At 42.3% G+C, this 21249-nt stretch overlaps 1 protein-coding gene across 33 annotated transcripts in view; it reads left to right on the plus strand.

The window, feature by feature from the left end:
• Positions 1-394: 394 nt before the first annotated feature.
• Positions 395-21249, plus strand: part of LOC137874609 (receptor-type tyrosine-protein phosphatase delta-like) — a 333500-nt gene continuing 312645 nt past the window's right edge. For 12 of the 33 annotated variants that reach the window (XM_068713400.1, XM_068713403.1, XM_068713402.1 and 9 more), the window contains exons 1-3: positions 397-540; positions 695-807; positions 949-984. The gene's annotated coding sequence lies outside the window, so the exon portion shown is untranslated. Of the gene's footprint in view, positions 541-694; positions 808-948; positions 985-21249 lie in introns of all 33 variants that reach the window. The other 21 variants (XM_068713389.1, XM_068713393.1, XM_068713391.1 and 18 more) reach the window with 5 other exon arrangements.

Consider the following 21249-nt stretch of genomic DNA (forward strand, 5'->3'; position numbering starts at 1 on the left):
CCAGGTGTAGACAGTATCCCAATACATAATGATAATTGTAAGAACTGTAGAGATAGCAGATGCTATTTATTTTTTTCCCCCAACATTAATATTAAGATTGTTTAAAAGATCATAATGAGGATGTCGGCCTTCAGCACCTCATTGAAGTTGCCCTCTGGCTGTTAAATTCGCCATGGTGGGAAATGTGAAAATCCCAGTCAGCTGCCCCTCTAGCTGGCCATCATGCGGCTGGCCCGAGAAGTGCAGCTTTGAGCGCAGCATCCCTGCCATCCCGGTCTCTTCCCTCCCTCCCTCCCTCTCGCTCCCTCTACAGCCGTCGCCGGGAGCCGTGAGCGTGTGTGTGTGTGTGTGTGTGTGTGTGTGTGTGTGTATGTGTGTATGTGTGTGTGTGTGTGTGTGTGTGTATGTGTGTGAGCGCGCTGGTGTAATCTGACAGCACGCTGGGGCTGCGTTTCCTAAGAAAAGCTCAGCGCTCTCTCAGTTTTCTGCCCGTCTTATTGCCGCTTTCATTGTCTTTGTCGACAGTGATAAAGAGAGCAGGTACCATCTGTCCATTCCGCCAATGTGTTACGAGTTGCCTTTTTTTGTTTGCTGCTCTTCACAGATGTTATGTCAACACTTTTTGGGTGGTGGGGGGGGACTCCCAGTTCTAATGGAATTTGTTGTGGCTGTTTTGGTCTCTTCTCTCTTTCAGTTCAACCACGGGCCTGTTTTTGGAATAAGAAAAGCATTGCTGTTTTCTGACTTTGAGAGAAGGAAGAAGGGACTCCTCTGGAATTTCCTAAGGAATTTATTCGGACAGCCCCGGTAAGTGGACCTTTCGCTATCCAAAAAGCTTCATGGTTTGGAATGCATGCGGCTATTTACCATATTGAGTTCACTTTTAATGAAAAAAAAAAATCAAACAAGCGTATCGTTCATTTTCCCATTCTTCTATTTTAATTACAGTTACCGGGGCTTTGCATTCTACCGCCTGGGTATATAGTAAGTAGTATAGACTTTTTTTCCCCCTGCATCTTCTAATTGTGATTTGCAGTTGAAAGCTGCTCTTCGTGTTTCTGATGTGTGGAATTAAGTGTCGATCTGGCGTCCACTTCAAGTTGTGTGTCGTGCCGCGATGTGAGTCGGTGCCCGGGGCGCATATTTTTGCATATCTTCAAGCTGCGCTATGGTTCATGTAGCGCTCAACATGCACCGGTCTGCCGCTCGCCGTTACACTCCAGATGGTGGCGAGATATTTACACATTTGTTTTCAACGTCATCATTTAGAACACATACTACGCTCAAACCACAGAGGCATATTTGCCCCAAACGATGCTCTACCCCTCTTTCAAATATAAAGGATGCACGCGCACGCACTCACGCACGCACGCAACCATTTCTGAGATGTTCTGTGCGTTAGTTGTGGGACGTGCTGAGAAAGTTTGCTTCGATGTTTGGTCCTGACAACTGAGACATTTTTGAATGGTTTGTCTTTGGACGTATGTGCGCGCGCGTGCGCGCGTGCCTGTTCCTGACTCAGGTGATGTAGACGGTGGGCGGGCTGTGACTCACCCGGTTTACCCATTTCGCTGCTGTTATCTGACAGGCGTTGATGACAGATTTCACTGGTGATTGACAGCGGATCATGCGCAGTAAGGGTGTCAGCAGAGGACCATGTTATTTCCCCATCGGTGCCAGCTATATTTGGAAGTTACCAAACAACATGATTTATACAACCCTTCATCTGCTAAAGAGTATTTGTCAGACTTCTGCTGACAAGTGATTCATACATAGCCAATTAATCGCCATTTCCAGTCATACTTTAAAGCCTGAGAAGAGAAAAAAAGCCTCTAAAAGGCAGGATAATGGACTGAAAAGTTTGTGTGCCTCAGTATGTTGTAGCAAGCCACGCCGAGGAGAGGCAACCACAAATGAGGGCAAGGGCAGCTCACACAGCCAGAGCGATGTGTCTTCCCTGGCATGAGTAGAGTGACAGAGGGCTAAGTGAGCGTGGCCATTCAGGAGAGGTAATAGCATTACGGTCTGCCAGTCATGAGGCAGTGCAAGAGATAGGCTACAGTTGCATTTCAAGAAGAACTAAATGGACAGGAAACTAGGACATGAGGGCACTTAGGATTTAACAACTAACAACACCATCACATGGCTCAAAAGTACACTTAATTTTGTTAGATATGATAATCATCGTGGGTTAAAGTTGTTTTGTGATGTGGGGTCAGAGTTACTGAGATGTGGGTATCCTTTTTGGACCGGATTTAGCATTGCTTCACTAATGTCACCCTGGGGTTAGAGATTTGCTGATGCTGCTGAGGTGATCAGGGATGCTTATATCTATCTATCTATGCTTATGAGTTTCTTGCTTAAAATTGCAAAGCACTATGGAATATAGAAACACTGTGGACATCATTCAAAATCTGATTGTGTACCAATGATAACACGCAACATGATGAAATGTTGAAATACAGCAGTCCTTTCGGCTAGTTATCCCTGTGTGTATAGACAGTTCTGAGCACAACAGTGGATTTGAATCATTTGCTGTCAGGCAGTGAATTTCTTGCAAAGCTTATACGAATTAGTCACAGGTAAGAACGCCCCTTGCCATCCTTCACCCAGCAGCATTCCCATTTTACAAACACAAATTCTGCAATTTCCCTCCGTCTTCCTTCTGACTGAGTGATGCTCCCAAAGCTACTCGCCAGGCCCACATCAATCACCGCTGGATGGGATTTGAGCAGCAGCTGGAAGTAGTAAGCGGGGGAGACAGGTCTGCTTTCTCACAGTTGCACAAGCTCCTCCACAATGACCCTGAGAGCCACAGCCAGCGCTGCCAGTTAGATAGCCGCATTTCTGCAAATCTTTTCCTCCCAATAATTACGCCTTAACACTGGTTGCTCTAGTGCGGCTGTGTTGACAACACGCCCGCTTTTCCTTTGCCTGCTGCACCTCCCTGGAGAGGAACAGGAGTAAGCTGTAATTATGGTTTATAAACTTCCTCCAGGTGACATAATCGGGGCATGGCTGAGATGGCAAGGGGCTGTCATAACAGCTGCTAATTAATTTATAGCTTTTTTTTTCTTGCAATGCACATCTCTCAGACGGTCTTACTGTATAGATACGTTTGTCGAATGTCGCACAATGCACACGTTGTTGAAACTACAGTCACTGTATTTATACAATGACTTCTCAGCAATACAGTATAAGAAGAGAGCAAATATTGCCCAATTTTCAGCAAAAAAAGGTGAAAGCGGAACACCTACGGAAGAGTAGCAGCCGTACTTTCCCTGCGTTTTTACTATGAGATACACCTTTTGATTGCGGTCCAAGGCTTGGCAAGACGAGTAGCTGACTCCCTGGGGCCGTTTTATAATGAGGATGCGCCGTCAGATAATTAGATACACCTGACGCAGGCGTCTTTAGGACATTTTGATTCATCCCAAAATAAAATGTGTGTGCCTGCCACCATGAAAGCAGAAAAAAAAAAGAAAAATCCCTGTCACATTACCTCTCCTCTCATGGTGGCATGTTTTATTTATTTATCCACATCTTAATGCTCTTGGATGAGGCGGGCTTCATTTTGTGCTAGCTGACGCATTCGTCGCCAAAGTTTCTTCATCCCATGAAGCCAAGCATGGCACAAGATGCCATCTAATTGTGATTCGAAGAGAGTGGTAGGGCGACACATATCACTCCACGGGAAGCTGAGCAAACATGCATGTTGTATAACGACAGATGTGTTCAGTGACCTGTGAATGAATCAGGTGTGTAGCATTCATCTTAAGACAATGTGTGTGTTTTCCAGACATTCAGTGTTTGGAGACTTTCAGTTTGGTGGATGTACATGCAACTCATCAGCCATTTCATGCATATACTGTATGCGGTTAGCGATGAATGAGTAATTGAAATTGCTTCAACACACTTACCCACACACACAGACACAACCTTAAATACAATGTATTTTTCATAGCTGTTGATTAGAAAATGCTGCGTGAGATGAAACCCGCTCACTTGTGCTGTTTATTTATCAGGCACTTGGCTCCAGTCATAAATCAGACTCTCATTAAGTTGTTTAACAACAACTTTTGCCTTTTGCAGGAGACATCAATGCTATTAAGCCTGATGTATATGATACAGTTGGAAGGTGAACCTTTGCAGACTGCTTATGTTATGTAACTGAGATAGATCAGGCGGCAACCTATGGGTCTGAAAAGTAAAGCCAATGAGGAAGTGCCTTAACTTGCATTCTTTCTAATGGCCAGCAGGGGGCAACTTCTTGAATCATCGTTGGGATCTAAATTTAGATTAAAGGATAGAGGATGGAAATACAGAGAGAGAGAGAGAGAGAGAGAGAGAGAGAGAGAGAGAGAGAGAGAGAGAGAGAGAGATGTTTAAATGCGAGATGATTCCAGCATAATGTCCAAAAAAAGGACAGCCAGTGGATTCTGAGAAGCACAAATCTATATTCATGTCTATTTTTAGATGTTTTTTGTATACAGTACATTATTCAACCTGTTTGGTAGGCCTATAATTTATCTGGTTTTTAAAACCTGACTAATGTACTGTACTATACATAACTTTGACTACATTGACACAAATTCCAGTCTCTGAAACACTCACATTCAGTGTGTTCTGCTATTTTCTTTGATTTTATGAATTGTACCTTGGGTGTTTTGTTAATAATACCTTTATGAGAGATGGTACAAAGACTCAATCGAACCTACACACTGAGACTTGAAAGAGCATTCTCAGAGTCTACAGGAACACCATCACCAACGGAAGCCGAGCTGATCTAGGTCAATTTCTCCTTTTAAATAGGATACAAAAAAGAACGAATCAAATTCAACAACCACCTGTAAACAAGTGAGCCTAACTCTTACCATTACAACACCAAAGAGTTGAACATAGAGAGGAGTCCCCTCAGCCAGCTGGCCCTGAGGCTCACCTCCTCTAACGGCACACAGCCTCAGGACAGCCCTCTCACAATCTGGCCCAACCTAATAACAGCTAAAGAAAAAAAAAAAAATTACATTAACTATCTGACACAAATCTCAAAACCCTATTCAATGCTATTTGGCTGTAAACAGACAGTACACGGTGGGAAACTATCTGACCACCGCGACTGATCCAAAAGAAAGACATTACCTACATCCAAACTGTCCGTAGAGACCTAGCTGCCTGCAGAGGACAGGCTGTGGCAGCTCTGTCCACAGAGAGAGGTAGAGACAGAGCAACATTGCTTCAAATGTCCGTATGATCACATCGTTTGATCCGGAGCATATAGACAACAAAGCTTTCCTGGCCTTTCTTGCACCACTGGTGATAAAAATGTCACAATATTTCATGATTGTCAACAGCGCGGTTTAAATTGCCATCACGTTCTTACTCTGCACAGCATGCAAAGCAACACTGCAGGGCAAATGCAATAATATTTGTCCAATACAAATGGAATTTAAATACATCACGATGACATTTGAATAGGAATAATAGGATGTTGGTCTGCTGTGCAGTAGCCTTGCTGAGTGTCCTGTACATTGGCATGTATGTAAGTTGTATCAGCGAGTTGATTTCATTTCATTAGTGCACTGCTTTTATACGTGCTTAGCCGCCTGTACCTTGAAGCCATGACAAAGTCACCAAAAATATGGCTGTCCTCTACAGTACGCTATTATTCCCTGTTACCTAACTTACTTCCCTCTCACGGCAGCAGGAGTTGTAACCCAGACTCAGTGATGCAGTATTTGAAATTCATCTCAGCGATGAAGGCTGGGGTGGATGTTTCCCTTCTCTGCTTGACTTTCTGCATTGTTATTGCCTCAAGAAAACCTGTGTCCGTATTGTGAGGTTGAACTTGGAAAAAAAACAAAAACAAAAACAACGTTGCTTTCTCCCTGCTCTGACATGACAGGAACTCACAAAACTGATGGATACAAAATGACGAAAGACGCAGACACGAGGAGCATGTTATGAATGTGCTGCCCTGAGCCAGAATCCCTGTCTGAACTAATGGCCATGTACACTGGGCTGGACACAATATCATGAACATCTGTACAGTATTATACAGCAACAGCTACACTAACTGCAGCTTTACATGGGCTATAAAGCTGAATTAAAAGCTATATGACAAACTGAAATAAATATGAATATTCATTAGTGACAAAAGTGCAGTTCTGTTCCATTGGATTGCAGTGGACTGTACACGTATGCACAGTATAATCTTTCCTCCTTGCATGTTAGCACAGCTCACTGGTAGTTCTTTGGATAAAGGGAATAAGGACTTGTTCCTAGAGAGCAAATAGCATTGTGATCTTACATCCTGACCTTTTTGTAAGCCACATGCACTGCACCATGGTGTGGATTTAAAAATAAATCTCCAAACATGCTTTTGCATGGTACTCCTCTGCTATCCGGCTACCCTGAAAGATTGAAGAGGGCACCGGTATGTTGAGTGTTGGCATTAAAGTCTACTGGGACAAGAAAACAGAAAGGAATAACGCAGGCAAGCTGGAGCCAGGGTACTCTGCACAGTTCGATGCTGCTGCCTCTAACCGACATGAACAAGAGAAATCAATTAGACCTACTCAGTTGCTATCCAAGGGACTTCCACCATGGGAAAGGGTAGAGCGTATCAAAGGGTTTGGGAAAAAAATAAAGTAGCAGAAAAGGAAAGTGAACCCGAATAACAGTTTGTTGTATTCCTAGTCAGATTGGTCGCCTCTGACCTCAAGATAACATTCATTCTTTCTTTCTTCATGCCAGGGATGCTTATAATTCCAGACACTTTCCTGTCTCTATTTTTTTCTTTTTTAAAGTGATGCTTTCAGTAATGAGAAAAAAGGAAGGCTGGCAAAAATGTTCCTTACAGGTATATTTTTGATGAGGCCTGAGCTTAGTTTTACCTGCAGATGCAGCAATCTCTTGTTTCTCCCAGCAGCTTTTACATTCACACTATTATGTTTATATTCATACCTTAAAGCCATTCCAGTAGTCACTTGGAGGTCACTTTGAACAGCATTTCTTTTACCCTCCATAATGGGCACTGGAGTATTGTTTAGCTGAAAAAGAAAACAAGTTGTACTGTGAGGGTATTATATAGTTTTAAAAGTTATTTAAACAGGGTCTAGTTTTAGAAAACTCATTATTATGCTTTACAGAAAAAATCTCTCAGGTCCCACAAGATTATAAAACAATTCTTAATATTGAATATGAAATAATCCAACCATTGCGGTGGGATCAGTGAGGCTAGAATCCACAGCATATCATTTATTAATAGTGTTTCACAGCCAGCTAAAGTACAGTTCAAAAATATATGCAGCACCACAGTAAACGTAAAGATCCTCAGAAGTCTCCTTTTAAAATGCCTGAATAGACATTTAAATCTATACGTGGATTTCCAGACAATCATGAGTAAATTATTTTTGCATAACTGGCAGACGGGATGGAAACAGATATGGCTAGTGATGCTCCGTACATTTTTCATTGAATGGAGCTGAGCTCTGTACTGTAAATACTGAGGTTGAGAGTGCATGGCATGGATTTCACGGGACCCAGAGGCCTCATCGACTTTGATCAGGCTGGAAGAGGACACTTTTTGATCAAGCCCTACCTTGGACATTTAAATCAACCCCCTGACAGGCTCATCGGCTCTAAGGCCATGGAGATAGGTTGTAATCTCTACACATAGGAGAAAGTGGACAGCCCTTAAAATGTGCCGAAGTCCATTAAATTGTACATTTTGAAATCCTCCCCTTTTCCGTTGATGAATATCTTGCAGTTTGTGTGGTGAGTTATTATACAGAGGGGGAAATTCAATTTGACAAAGACCTGTCTCACAGTCTGTATTTTAAATGGTTGTAATCGCATAAAGTCCGCAGCATAACGGACCAGAAAGGATTAATAAACAGGAATCCATAACTGAGTGGCTATTTATGACTAAATCTGCTGTGGAGGAAACTGGCATGACAGAGATATAAAAGTAAAGTGGAATTTAAAAAGTAAAACATGAGCATGTGTAGATAACATAATGAGCATTTAACAGCGCAATCTTAGAAAGTTGAGTTCCATCTATAATCCTGTGTGTGCAGTTAGCTCAGTCCCCTGACAGAGCACACATGTAAACACAGCACCCCCACCTCCCACTCAAGCCCTGCTGTAGGTTTGGCTGTGGGTGCTCGGCAGATCCCTGGGCATCATGAGAGAATAACAATGAGGGTTTTGGGAGGGATCAGTTCCCCAGCACAGAGCCATACTGGGTAGGGTTTATGTAAGACCCTGGCTTCCTGAGCTCCCTGCCAGTTTAAGATGACAAACAAATGGTACCAAGGAGCACCGACATGCCAAAAACAGGGAGGGGGTTGCATCTCCTCATGCTACCCCCTCTGCTTCATTCTCCCTTCATACACAAACACCCTCCTTCTGTTCATACACAAGCCTGGTTATTTGTCATGGCTTGTGATACCAGGTCTCATGTGTATCGGTGCAAGTTGATGTGTGTTTTCACACCATTTGTTAGCTACTCAGCGCCGTCGCCCCACTTTGAAGCCACCCCTTCCCCTCATCCTCCTCTTCCACCCTTTGTTTTCCCCTTCATATGTTCCAATGAAAGAAGGCTGGGATCTGTCAGAAATCTATCCTTTCTTCTGTCTGGCTTTCTACTTTCTTTTTTTTTTTTTAAAGTTAGGCTGCCATGGAAATTCACTCAACCCTGACACCCCAGTGGTTCTTAAAATGTCAAAACAGGTAGAAGCTGACGTGTTGTCTTTTCTTGATGATACAATTCGTGTGTTATCATCGGTACTTTTTGTTTTCACATCATGATGCAGTGTTTTCTAATGATGTCATTCATGTCAAAGCTCTACTGCAGCTTGTTGAGGATCTTAATTATCTGACATTAATTATTAAGGTTTATAAATAGAATAAGGTCTACTTAACCCATTTTGAATTTCCACATAGTTATTCCCACAAACATGAAGGGTACAAAACAAGCACTATTCATGATCATGCAGACAAAGCTCCTTGATTTTTATCCTGGACCACTCAAAAGTGCCGGTCCAACTCACGCTTAGGCTCACTGTATTATAATGGGAGCCAGCTACTGATAAGATGGGGCACACAATCCCTTGGTACCAGGTGTATTTTTAGACATAAAAGTGTCTTGCACACTAACTTTCACTACAGGAGGGAAACAAGTCTGTGCGGTTTTAATTTGCTACATCTAACTTTATTAGTTGGGCAAAATCAAGCGCATGGATACTTAAATGAAAAACAAAGTCTGCTGGTTCACTACCAAGATTAGATCATGTCAAGTCAACAGATGCTGTTAAAAGGGGATTTGGGGAATATCCCCAATGATAGAAAAGACACAACAAAGAACTGACATGAAGGAAAGGGTAGCTTCTCAATCATTTCCGTCCCCTGAGGAAGACATATTGTATACAGTGTCTTCTGACATGCACTAGTCCAGGGCATCGTCTCCCAGTATTCCTGCGTAGCACAGAAATACACCATAGATAACATTAGGACCCACTGCGTAAGGGGAAAATCGATGTCAGGTGAAAATTAAATTTGTCCGAAAGAGCCTTTAGGCAAAGTGCAATCTGAAAACACATCTTTTATTTTCCCCTGGGTGTCTGATATGGGCAGGCAGGAGATGGACGATGGATCTAACCATCATGGAAAAAGGCGGAGGAATGCTGTGAGGGAAAGGGAAACACCTCATCTCACTTCTAATGTGCCTCCCCTTTGATTGTCTAATTTGGTTAGGGCCATGCGTCCGTTATTGGATCATATCAAAGGTCAGAGGCGTCCTGTAGACAAATCAATCTCCCTGTCTGAGGAGGCACAGAGGAAGCATGGGTTGAGGGAGAGCCGATCCATCTAGTGGGCCCAGAATGAAGGTGGGTGAGGAGAAGGAGAAGTGGGGGGGCAAGACAAATAATGGCATCTGCTGCTTGGAGAGAAGTGGGCGAGGGAGGTGAGATTGAACTGTTGACTTGGGGAATGCGATATCCTCAGAGAGAAAAAGAGTTTACATTATTGCTAGCAAGATTAGACCACTTGTTTGTGAAGACCTGGCATATTATGGCCTACCTGACTACAAGGCTCGTCACTGATATGTCCCAACTAGGCTGGGCTGAACGATCCTGTCATTCGGTGCCAGAAACAATGCAAGTTGCATTGTAGGAATCAAAATAAGTGAAAGATATTCTATAAATCAAGTTTGACATTTTCATAAAAGAAAAAATCTCTCTCGGTGGTCACCACTGCATGGCACTATTACCTCGGTGTTCTAATAGGTGTGAAGAAAGTCCTGTGGCTGCTCCTCATGCACGGCATTTAATTCAGATTCTTTCATGCAATTAGAAAAGGTCCACAATGGTCCTGTTTCGTGCCTTGAACTTTCTAACAAGTGTGCCGCATACAGCTTTGCTTCTTCTGTAGAAGGTCAGCGCTGATACAATTAACTCATCAACTGAAAATGAAAAATGAAATCTGTGCGAGGACATCCACGTACCGTCAATCTGTTGGAAATCTGTTGAGTATAACCAAGGGTTTGTTACATTTGTTGCATTTGTTCTGATATCATATAATAAATGATTCACCAACAAAGCTTATCAAAGTGGTAATGAAAATAATCCTTCGTTGAAGCCCCAGTCACATATACTGCCTTTTGGGAGGTCCATTACAGGTTGTTTATGAGAAACTCTTCTGTAGTAAAGCCACTATTTATCATTCATCCCATTCCTCGCCACCCTGAACATGTTTAACCAATACTCCTGTCCTCTTGGAACGCCCATTATCAAATAGTCATAATTAAAGCAACGATGCATAAACACAGTCGTGGTGGGCAGCAGTGGGCAAAGTTTATAGGTGAGTATAAATCATCCACAGTTTAATGCCAACAAGATGTTTAATTTGGAATCCCTGAGTGCGTAATTAGTTCAATTAGCCTCATTCGAGCACAGAGAAGCACATGCAGAGTGGACCCAGGTTGCTCTCTGCTCTCCCTGCAGTAAAAGGCAAAAGTGTATTTCCTCCTGTAAGATTAAAACTCGCTGTGTAATAACTCACCCGAGCCTTCCCTCCAGACACCATTGTGACCGTTCAGTGTGAGATAATGTTTGCTCTCAATGAGATTCAGCGCTCCGGTGACACCATTACTCTAAGCTCATTGCCTAGTCAGGTTGGGTGGGTCTACCGTGTCTCAGAAAGGCAACGCGCAGAGGAGAGAGCACCTCTCGAGACAGATTACATGTCTGTGGACAAGCGAATAGGCTTGCACTTCACCTCTGCCTGAGACAAGCGGGTCATTATCTTTTTTTTTTTTTCTTCACGCTCTTGCCAGTCATGTAATGCATCCAGGACAAGATGCTCGCCTGGCAGCCCGAGCAGGTGGACGACAAGGCAGCTTACACATCCTGGCTAATTGCGGGCAGTCAGTGAAACGTATCTGAAATGAAGATGATGGCACGAGCCTGCAGAGGAAGTCAAAGCAGCCTAGGCCCGAGCCAAAGTGTTTTAAATGGATTACACCAGTGTGTCATTGCGATTACACGCTCCTCGCAGGGACCGCGACAAGATGAATTGTATTCTACGGCTTTACAGCAGATCTTTTTTCTTTCTTTTCTCCTCCAACTTGAATGCATTTTCCCCCTTTCTACTTTAGCGTGGTCTGAATGTGGGATTGTTTTTGCCTTTGAACTCCCTCACAAACAGTTCATCTGCTACGTTTCCTTAAGGGGACATTTTCTGTTTGGTATCTCAGAGCGGAGTGGCTGCAGAGAAAACCATGTAGGCCTAATCGTATACATTTTCACGCTCTTTAAATAACATTTCAGAGGCTGAAACACTAGAAGTAGCCCTCAGTTTGCGTCGTGCGTCATAGCATTTCAAAACATAATCTTGGCAGCGAACATCAAAGGGCCTCAGAAAATGGAACAGATAAACACATACAGCAGTTTTTCCTCTATACCGCAATATATTGTGTGTTCAATCATTCATACCATGTTTAATAACAATGTCTTATCTTTGCCTTCCCTGTCAGTATAACACATGACTGCAGCCGTGTAAGCTATGTGGCCAGGCATGTACAGCATAGTAACGACTTACCAGCAACACCCTTCTTTACTTAAATATTGCATACAATGTGTCAAAAATCTCACTGATAAGGAATGTTAAAATAACAGTGCTTCAGGAGTGTCATCCAATCACAACTTATTCTCTACACAAAATCAGTAGGTATGGCAAGGTGTGTGTGCATGTGAGCAGGCAGAGAGGGTTCTGAAAGCTTCAGAGAGAGAGAGAGAGAGAGAGAGAGAGAGAGAGAGAGAGAGAGAGAGAGAGAGAGAGAGAGAGAGAGAGAGAGAGAGAGAGAGAGAGAGAGAGAGAAAGAGAGAGAAAGAGAGATAGATTTTAAGTCCGCAGGGAGTCCATTAAGTTGGAAAGGGCAGAGGGTTAAACACTCGCAAACTCTGCCATGACCCAGAAGAACATATGTGTACACACACACACACACACACACACACACACACACACACACACACACACACACACACACACACACACACACACACACACACACACACACACACACACACACACACACACTTTACTCTTACTTTTGAAGGCATGTGACTAATTAGCAAGTAATAAAGTAACTTTCCATTGCACCTCCTTTCTACTTCCTCTAGTTCTGCGATGTACACTCTCAGTGAGACTTGTTGAGGCGCACTGTTTTCAGTCAGTGTGATGTGGGGGTGTATTACATCTGGTACTGTACTGGTGGAAAAAAAAACCCTTGCACACAAACTGTGAGACTTATGTGTCTGCATGACGCTACTGGAGACTTGTAACAAAGGTGTGAAGTTGTACGTGATACGCTAAGCAGTTCACATACGGTGCAGGAATGCAGAGGTCCGCTTCAGAATAATAACCAAATTTGATTGATCCATGAAGCATTCTATTGCAGGAGAAGAAATCACATATATGTTTTGGTATTTTTATTTTTTTTAATCTCATCCGAAGCAAAGTACATGCGTTCACAATATATGACATCATTACAGTGATTGTATATTAAGTAAGTAGCCATTACTGTATCGACACTGTTATGATTTATTGAGAATCTGCCAGTTACTAAATCCACAAGCATCTGGGTTTGTCAGTTAGAAGCTATACACACAGGCCTGCACATAGACTAAATGTATGCACTACGGCTGACACACACACACACACACACACACACACACACACACACACACACACACACACACACACACACACACACACACACACACACACACACACACACCATCAAGTTTCAACGATTGAAAGCTTACACATAAATCATTCAAATGAATACAAAAGCAAGCCACATAGCCTTGTTCTAAACTATGTTATGCTAGAGTTTGACAATGTTCCGTTCATTCGTGGTGCCTCCACTAGTTTGGTTGAGTGACAAGCATGCAGGGAACATCAGATTTGTTGACAAGGCAACGGCAATGTAAAGCTTTTTTTTTTTTTTTTTTTTCATCAATGAGATGAATCCAAAAACACTTCCTCACATTACTTCTTCAACAAAGCTCGCTGGTTTACTCAATTTTGCATTAACAGAGATCACAATAGCCTGTTTGGGCAACAGGACATCTGATAGATCAGAGCGACAGCACACGTTTTACCAAATGTTCTATCTAGTTTCAATTTTGGATTAAATGTACAAACCTTAATGTGTCCTGTGGACTCACAAAGTGGTGGCACTTGCAAAGATGCAATTGAATAAAACCATGTTAAGACTACACCTGGCTAATCCTGTAATTGATTGCTTTTGGGTGAGCTACAATCTTCCACTCGGCTGTCCACCCCATGCTTCACAGAGATCTGCCTATGCTGCCCTCGGCACTGACACAATCCCTCAGTCTCTCCTCCTTAAGTGCATACAGGACTTATGCTCTTACAGAGAACACATTTCCTCCTCAAGCTAATCATAGCACTAGCGTCTATGAAATTTGATCAGTCTTAACAATGACCATTGTGCGCTCGTATTGAGTGCCGTACAAATTAGCCTATGTGCTGGTGGCCAACGGGACAATGTATTCTGCTGGCTTTATCACATCTTTCCTCGGCCTACTATTAATCTTGTGGACTGTATGGGATGAATTAATGCACCGAGGGATTTGTAAGGCTATGGATATGGATTACATTGTCTGACGGTATATTTGAATTGGTCTCTGAATGTAATTCCTGTGGACTGAGATTAAATTCAGCTGATAAGTGTCTGCTGTAACAAACCACGTTATTATTGCCCTTGTCAGTCTGTTGTGCATGGCAAAATGAAGCAGTGCTCCCATAATCCTGTTCATCTACAAGAGGTCTACATCGCTGATTGAATTTCATACGTAGAGTGGGGATTGGCTGTAAAGCGATTGCCATTTAGCTTAATATGTCCTCTGCAGACTCCTGACTCTCACCTTCTGGTGCTTTTTTACTCTCAGGTTATCTGCTAGCTCTACTTTGTTGGCTTGTGAAGTTCACACGTCACATTTATGAACCATTCACCACTGTTTAACCATACACTGCCTGAAGGGATAGGAGGCCATGAAGAATGGAATTTCTCCCTGTACCAATCACTCACAGGGATGTCTCGGCTGTGGCTGATCTTTGTCCTCCCTTTCAGTTTTTCAACAGCATTACATCGGATTACCGCATCATAGCGTAATTTCTCTTAATGCCCCCTTCACTGTAAAATCATCACTACAATCTTAAATCTAATCTCGACCTAAAGTGATTTTTTTTTTTTCCTGCTCGTAATTGTAAATTATGTTCTTAAATGAGTCGTTAAGCGTCGCACATTTCCTCCCACACACTGAACTCGTTTCCTCCCGCTTTTTTGACAGTCACATTAAGAGAAGTTAATGTTCATCCTAAGCAGCTGTACTCAGTAGATGCAATTTGAAAACAATAGCAGGCTGGAAAACCTGCACCTCTGGCTGCGCCTGGCGAACAACGCTCACACCTCAGCAATTAGCTAATAGTTTACCCCTCTCAACCATGGTTGCACAGCGAGGACAACCGCTTGTAGCTTCTCGTGGTTTCTGGCAGCCCGGTGTGCGCCACCAGCTATAATGATTTTCAAGCCAGGGAAGATGAGAAAATAAATTAGCATTCGGCTCCAGGCTGTGCCACAATCACGATGGAGCATTTTCACAGAGAAACACAAGCATCCACATTTAAACTTGCATATTAATAAAGTGTAGTCATGATTCACCAGCGACTCTTCCTCTTCCCTCTCACGCCAGCAACCCCCTTCGCTCAAAACACATGGGAATGGGTGGTGTCATGGCATAAGAGGGGGAAAAAAGTTCCAACATTCAACATTAAGCTTGATACTTGCTCCAGTGAGCACTGATTCATTTTTTATAAACTCTCCCCAGAGGTTGATAAACACTGCGAGTTTATCAACCTCAGAAAGAGTGAGTAAGCGACAGATATGTGGGGCGGTGGGGGTCCCACAAGATGTTTTTTCTTTTTTTTTTCAAGCATGCACAGACACCTGCTGTGGCTGAACTCACAGGGAGGTGGCAGCACTCGCTCCAGAGCAGCTGTAAACAAGATTGCATCACTCTGTTTTTCAGCGCTTAGAGCTGACCCTGCCATCCATTTGGCCCTACTTTATGATTACCATAAATGCCTGGATTGCCTACATAAAAATGTGGAGTGGAGACGAGGGCCTCTGCTTCCATTAGTGGCCTCTTTTTACTGGAAGGGCCAAGTGTGTCCCCTGGGTAAGGCCAAAACTCTCACTGTCCTCTACAGTCTGTCAAATAGACTCTGTAATCAAGGACGAGGCTAAGTGGATAGCTGCGCCGATAGTGATGTTCATAAAATGATTATTCATAGAGAAAACATTGAGTGTGTGTGTTAGAGAGGTAATAAGGGACAAAAGTGTTTCCGCACAAAGAGATCATCCTTGAAACATTAAAGCTCAATCAGTGAAAACCCTTTTAAGCCAGATTCCTGGATATCCTCCAGTCATAACTGTGAGTTGCAGAATGCTGTGATGAAATTGATCCCTATGAGGTAGAGCTATAATTGATTGCCTTCAGACAAAAAGGCAAAAGACATTACATCTTTTTATTTAACTATCCACTACTTTAGACAAACATAGCCAAAAATAATTAACAAATACACGAAAGTTAAAAGTCCATTGTTATCCATGCCTCGAAGATTTTCCAGGTCATCTAATCATTTGGGAGTATCCAGTAGTCTAGTAATATCAGCTATTGTGCAGAAATGTCCAGGCGGTGCATCAAGCTGTAAGGTCTTGCTGAGTCTATAGAATAAAATTGCATTGTCTTATTCAGGGATTTAAGTTTACAATTTCATCTGATCCTGTTTGTTTAGAGAAAGCATCTTTTCTAGAGATACATTTCAGTGAGGACGAAATATATGCAAATCCAAACAATAATCTGAAAGTTGCGCTGCATATAAATTTGCAATCGACTAAAAATACATTCAAACAACCAGCAACCATTGTGATTAGCACTGACTGTACAGAAAAGTGCATTTGCCTTTTCTTAAAGTGGGATTGAAATGTGAAAGCAACTCCCATAGGAACTCAGGAGGAAGCAGCACAATAATATATGCAGGGGGGGTCGGGAGAAAAATCTATTATGAGCATGATGACAAGAGATCAATGTCGCCTCTTATTCCCAGTGACATTCTGAAACTAATATACTCATTAGCGTTAATGCTCCCGTGATATAAAATGAACAGGCTTTATTTTTAATAGTCCTGCTACTGTCTGTATCGGGTAAAGAGGGGTATTCTATGAGCTGAATCTGTCATGTGTCCTAGGGCATCAGTGGCTAACAGCAGGGTGAAATTGGATAGCTATTGTGAAAATTGTAGAGGGAATTGTGCTATACTGTAAAAATACCTTTATTTCGCGCTGCTGTGTCCTCACTTTGAATCCCTCTAGGTGGATGGTAGTGTATAGGGAGAGCATTTTAACAAGCAAGAAGAAAACCTCATGTTCTCTCACCACTTTACCTTTACCACACTGTGTGTGACCACAGATTTAGTTCATTGCCAAATCTGAAGATTAATTACATTTTTGTTTTTCACAATGCAGTCTTTGAGCTGTTTTCCTTCTGGACCATTTTCAGTAATGGTCAAAGTACAGCTTTGGTTTTTTTTGAATGTGGGAGCGAGTCTTTTAAACAAAGCAGTATGCAAAGTACGGGTTTTACTTCTGAATAAACTGTCCCCTTAGAGAAGCCCAGTTACTGTATCTACCCTAGAAATGATCAAGCTTAAAACCCATTTCCTATTAGGAAAGCTCAGTGCACTAAGCTATAAACTCTATGCATCTCCAATACTGCTCGACTTGCGTTTGATATCATTTATGTGCCAACCTAATTTCTGTTTACAACACATCTGTTATTTAAAAATGATTACTCGCAGAATGCTGTTATCAAGACGTTTTGCACCCTGCGATCACATAACCAATTGTTCGTTGTTAAACTATCAATCATGTAAAACACAAGATGTGGTCCAAAACTAGTGTTGGGTGGAAAAAAAAAAAAACAGCTGGAAGGAAAACCGGCTAAGCTGCTGAGGCTGGAAAGTTTTTCACAGCTGCTGTTGGCAAACAGCAACAACAAAACCAGGGGCTGGGATTTAAAGGGAAAAAAACAGTTTGTGGCACATAGAGCGGACTTCTAATGAGTGAATGCAATTTCCTGCATTTTTGAGATATGTACTTGTAATATAATGACTAGCTGTCAGCATGGTGGCCACTTCAGCACATCACTAGTAAGTGATGTGATTTACTGTACCGTTTCTTGCCAGCCTTTATAATGAGTTCCATTCTTTTATACTTGCCAAGCTAAGCTTGACGTTTTGTGACCATCTATTCATTTAATAGACATTCAAAGATAATTAGGCTTATAATGATGATATAATAATGAGGCTCAGAAAAAGAAGAGCGAGGCAAAGTTTTAGCCAAAAGTATGAATGAAAGTGAAATGACTAAATATTTTTCCATTATTTTTTGCATGATTTGTCAGTATTTATCATTAAACCTTTTTTTGTCTGTATAACTAATTGTCAAAAACAAACTTATATTGACTAAGCATCATACTTGAAGCGACACATTGTATGAATGTATTCATACCCATCATTACAAGCTTGACTTCGCTTTGAGAAACTTTGCTAACAGAACTACTGTAGTGACTCTGTGCTCTGCCGAACCAAGACAAATAGTCCATAGTCACACCTTCCGACAGAGAAAAAGCACGTCACTAGATTCCACTGCCGGTTCAGTTACACAGTGCCAGCTTACAGATCGATATGAGCCTGCCAATGACAATGTCTGTGTTAATGCCTCAGCCCGCTGCTGCATTCTCCCTCACAAAGCCGTTTTTGGCAAACCCTTCCTCTAATTACATATGCGTTCTTTGTTTTCTCCCTGTCCATTCTCTGCAACAAGCTTATGACAACGGCTAAAACGCTTTCACTCCCTCATCTCACTCGCTGCCAATGATTTGATGAAATATTCATTTGGGTTATGCCGAGAATGCCAAGTCGGAGTTCTGAGAGTGACGTGTGCTAATACTGAAATGAGGGGTTGTGTAATTGTGTGCTTCGTGCTGCCTCACAATCATCATGTGCTTGTGTCTGACCAATAGCAGTCGTGTCCAAATCAGCCACCTAGTGCCTGGGCTTGCGCAGATAGACGTGAAGGAGGGTGGATGGATGTAGAGAAAATTAAGAACAAAAGAAAGATTGAAGACAACATGAGGTGGAGACGAGACGGAGACAAAGACGAGACAAGAAAGAGGAAGGGATATTTTTTCTGCCGGTATGAATTATTTAGACGGCTCTAAGAAGCAACTACACTATTGTTGCTGTTGTGTTCTTGTATCTTCAGTTTTGACTTTTTGATTTTTTACTTGAATTGCAATATGACTTGATCCTTCATAGACTGGTCATGTTTCATGACCCCAAAACAAGAAATGAATGCAGAGGTCTCAGTAGAAATCGAATAGAGGCAAGTTGTCACACCGAGAACTTTGGAAACTGCAGCCATAATTTCCAACGCTTGAAAATGATATTGCAATAGCAATATTCTTAGCTTTTTGATCTGTGATAGCACTTTAGTGTTGTTAGTCTAGTCCAGTGATTGACAGGTACTCTGCCCTTTGATCAGCAGCAGGTTGACAAGGTGCAACACACCCTCATCATCCCACTGTGACCGCTGTGCGGCAAATGCATGCCCCCCCCCCCCCCCCCCCCCCCCCACACACACACACACACACTTCAGCCATTTTTCATGATATTAGCTAATCAAATATTTTCATATTTCCTTTGTTTTGTACATTATCATTCACACCCAGCACTGTGCTACAGATCATACATTTCCAATATCAAAAACAGTACGGAACAAGGTAAAGAACAATCACTCCAAAAAAAGCCTTCAGCTCTCCACTGTTGCATCCAGAAGGCTTTGTGTTTGCCACCTCAGCTGTGAGCCTGTGTTTGTCTAACAGAGCTGTGCCAGCAGAGAGGAACTGTATGTGAGAGGAGCCATTTTTGTGTGCTTCCATATGTGTTTGCACATGCTCACTGGAATGAATTCATTTATTTGGAATACAAGTTCTGGAAATAAAGATCAATTAGCTTTAAAGGCTCATGAATGACATTTACTTTAATGTAAACATAATCAGATCAAAACTAAATGTAGTATGCACTGCAGGTTTTGGAAGTATGACTTATACACTCTCAGCAGGTGGGGTTGCTTCAGCTCCTGTCATTGCCTTTTAAAGCTGCAGACAGTTTCCTAATAGTCCAGGCATACATAATGCACAGTAAGATAGAGCTGAAATGATATCTAAATTAATTAGTGCATCGGCAGACAATTAATTGGCAGCTATTGTGATGAAAATGCAAAACAGTTCCTAGTTCCAGCTTCTCAGTTGTGGGGATTTGCTGCTTTCTGGCTGTCTTGTGTTGGACAAAACAAGCAATCCGAAGATGTCCCCTGGGACTAAAGGCATTTGCATTTTTCTCTATTTTCTGACATTTTGTCTTTAAAATTAAAGTATTAATGCACTTACCGAAAAAATAATCTGCAGATTACAGTACAGTATATGTCCACAAGGGCCAATGATGTATAATCATTTTTATGCGGTACCTGTATTTGGGTAAAAAAGTTTGATTCCGTTTTATTTGGGTTCATTTATCTGCTTAAATGAATGCTGCGTCTTAGCTTGCTTTGTAATATCATGGCACCTGCATCTGTGCCTTCGCCTGTTTAGCAAGAATCCTGTAAGAGTCCTATACTGTTGGTGTTGCTGTCATCTCAGTCGTACCTTCCCTGCAAATATGGTAATGTCTCCTGTCTGCTCTACACATAATGGTGTACAGGTGTTCAGTGTGCGAACACTGTACGGGCTTCATTACCAGCACAAAAGCCTTGTGTCCACATGGCTTCTTGTGCTGAGGTAGGAAGAGCAGCGCTAGAAACAGCTGATTCCTCCTAGTCACTCGGCAAAACACAGAAACTGGGCCAGTGGTTTTCAAAGAGATGTAGAGAGGAAGAGGGAGAGATCATAGAGTGAAACACACACACACACACACACACACACACACACACACACACACACACACACACACACACACACACGCACTCCTTCAAAACACAATTTTATTATTCACCATACCTAGTTAATTTTACAGTTGGACTGCACGTACCTGTACTACTTCAACATTAATGATGATGTTATGGTCGAGTTTTAGAGACTCCTAAAGATTAAAGACTTTCTTTGTAGCTCTGCAGATTTTGTATACCACCTGCTGGCAATAGCTCTGCAAGTTCTTCCTTTTTTTTCATGAGCTTCTCATTAAATCTATGAATGCTTGAAGGTAGTCAGGTGTTCTATTCTCCCCATCTGTATTTTTGTCCGTATGGGACGAAATGCTAAATAAGTTCTTTTCTCTCGTCTCTCTCTCTCCTGACGTCACTCCGCTCTGCTTTTCTTTCCGCGGAGAGAGTTTGCTGAGAAAGCAGTACATGCATACATCAGCTATCCAATCTCTCTCTTCTGAATTTGTCAACACAGCATCTCACTGTACCTCAATGCCACCTAAGGAGCTGGGCATATTTCCCCCTACCACTTAAGCTCCCCTTTACTTTTTGTCCCCCATGCCGCCACCTTAGAGCGAGAGCAGAGTCGGAGGGATATCAGTCAAAAGTGGGAG

The sequence above is a fragment of the Cebidichthys violaceus genome, unplaced genomic scaffold (assembly GCF_023349555.1).
Source record: "Cebidichthys violaceus isolate CVI_PGR_0920_01 unplaced genomic scaffold, fCebVio1.0.p SCAF_19, whole genome shotgun sequence".
In the NCBI taxonomy this organism is placed as follows: domain Eukaryota; kingdom Metazoa; phylum Chordata; class Actinopteri; order Perciformes; family Stichaeidae; genus Cebidichthys; species Cebidichthys violaceus.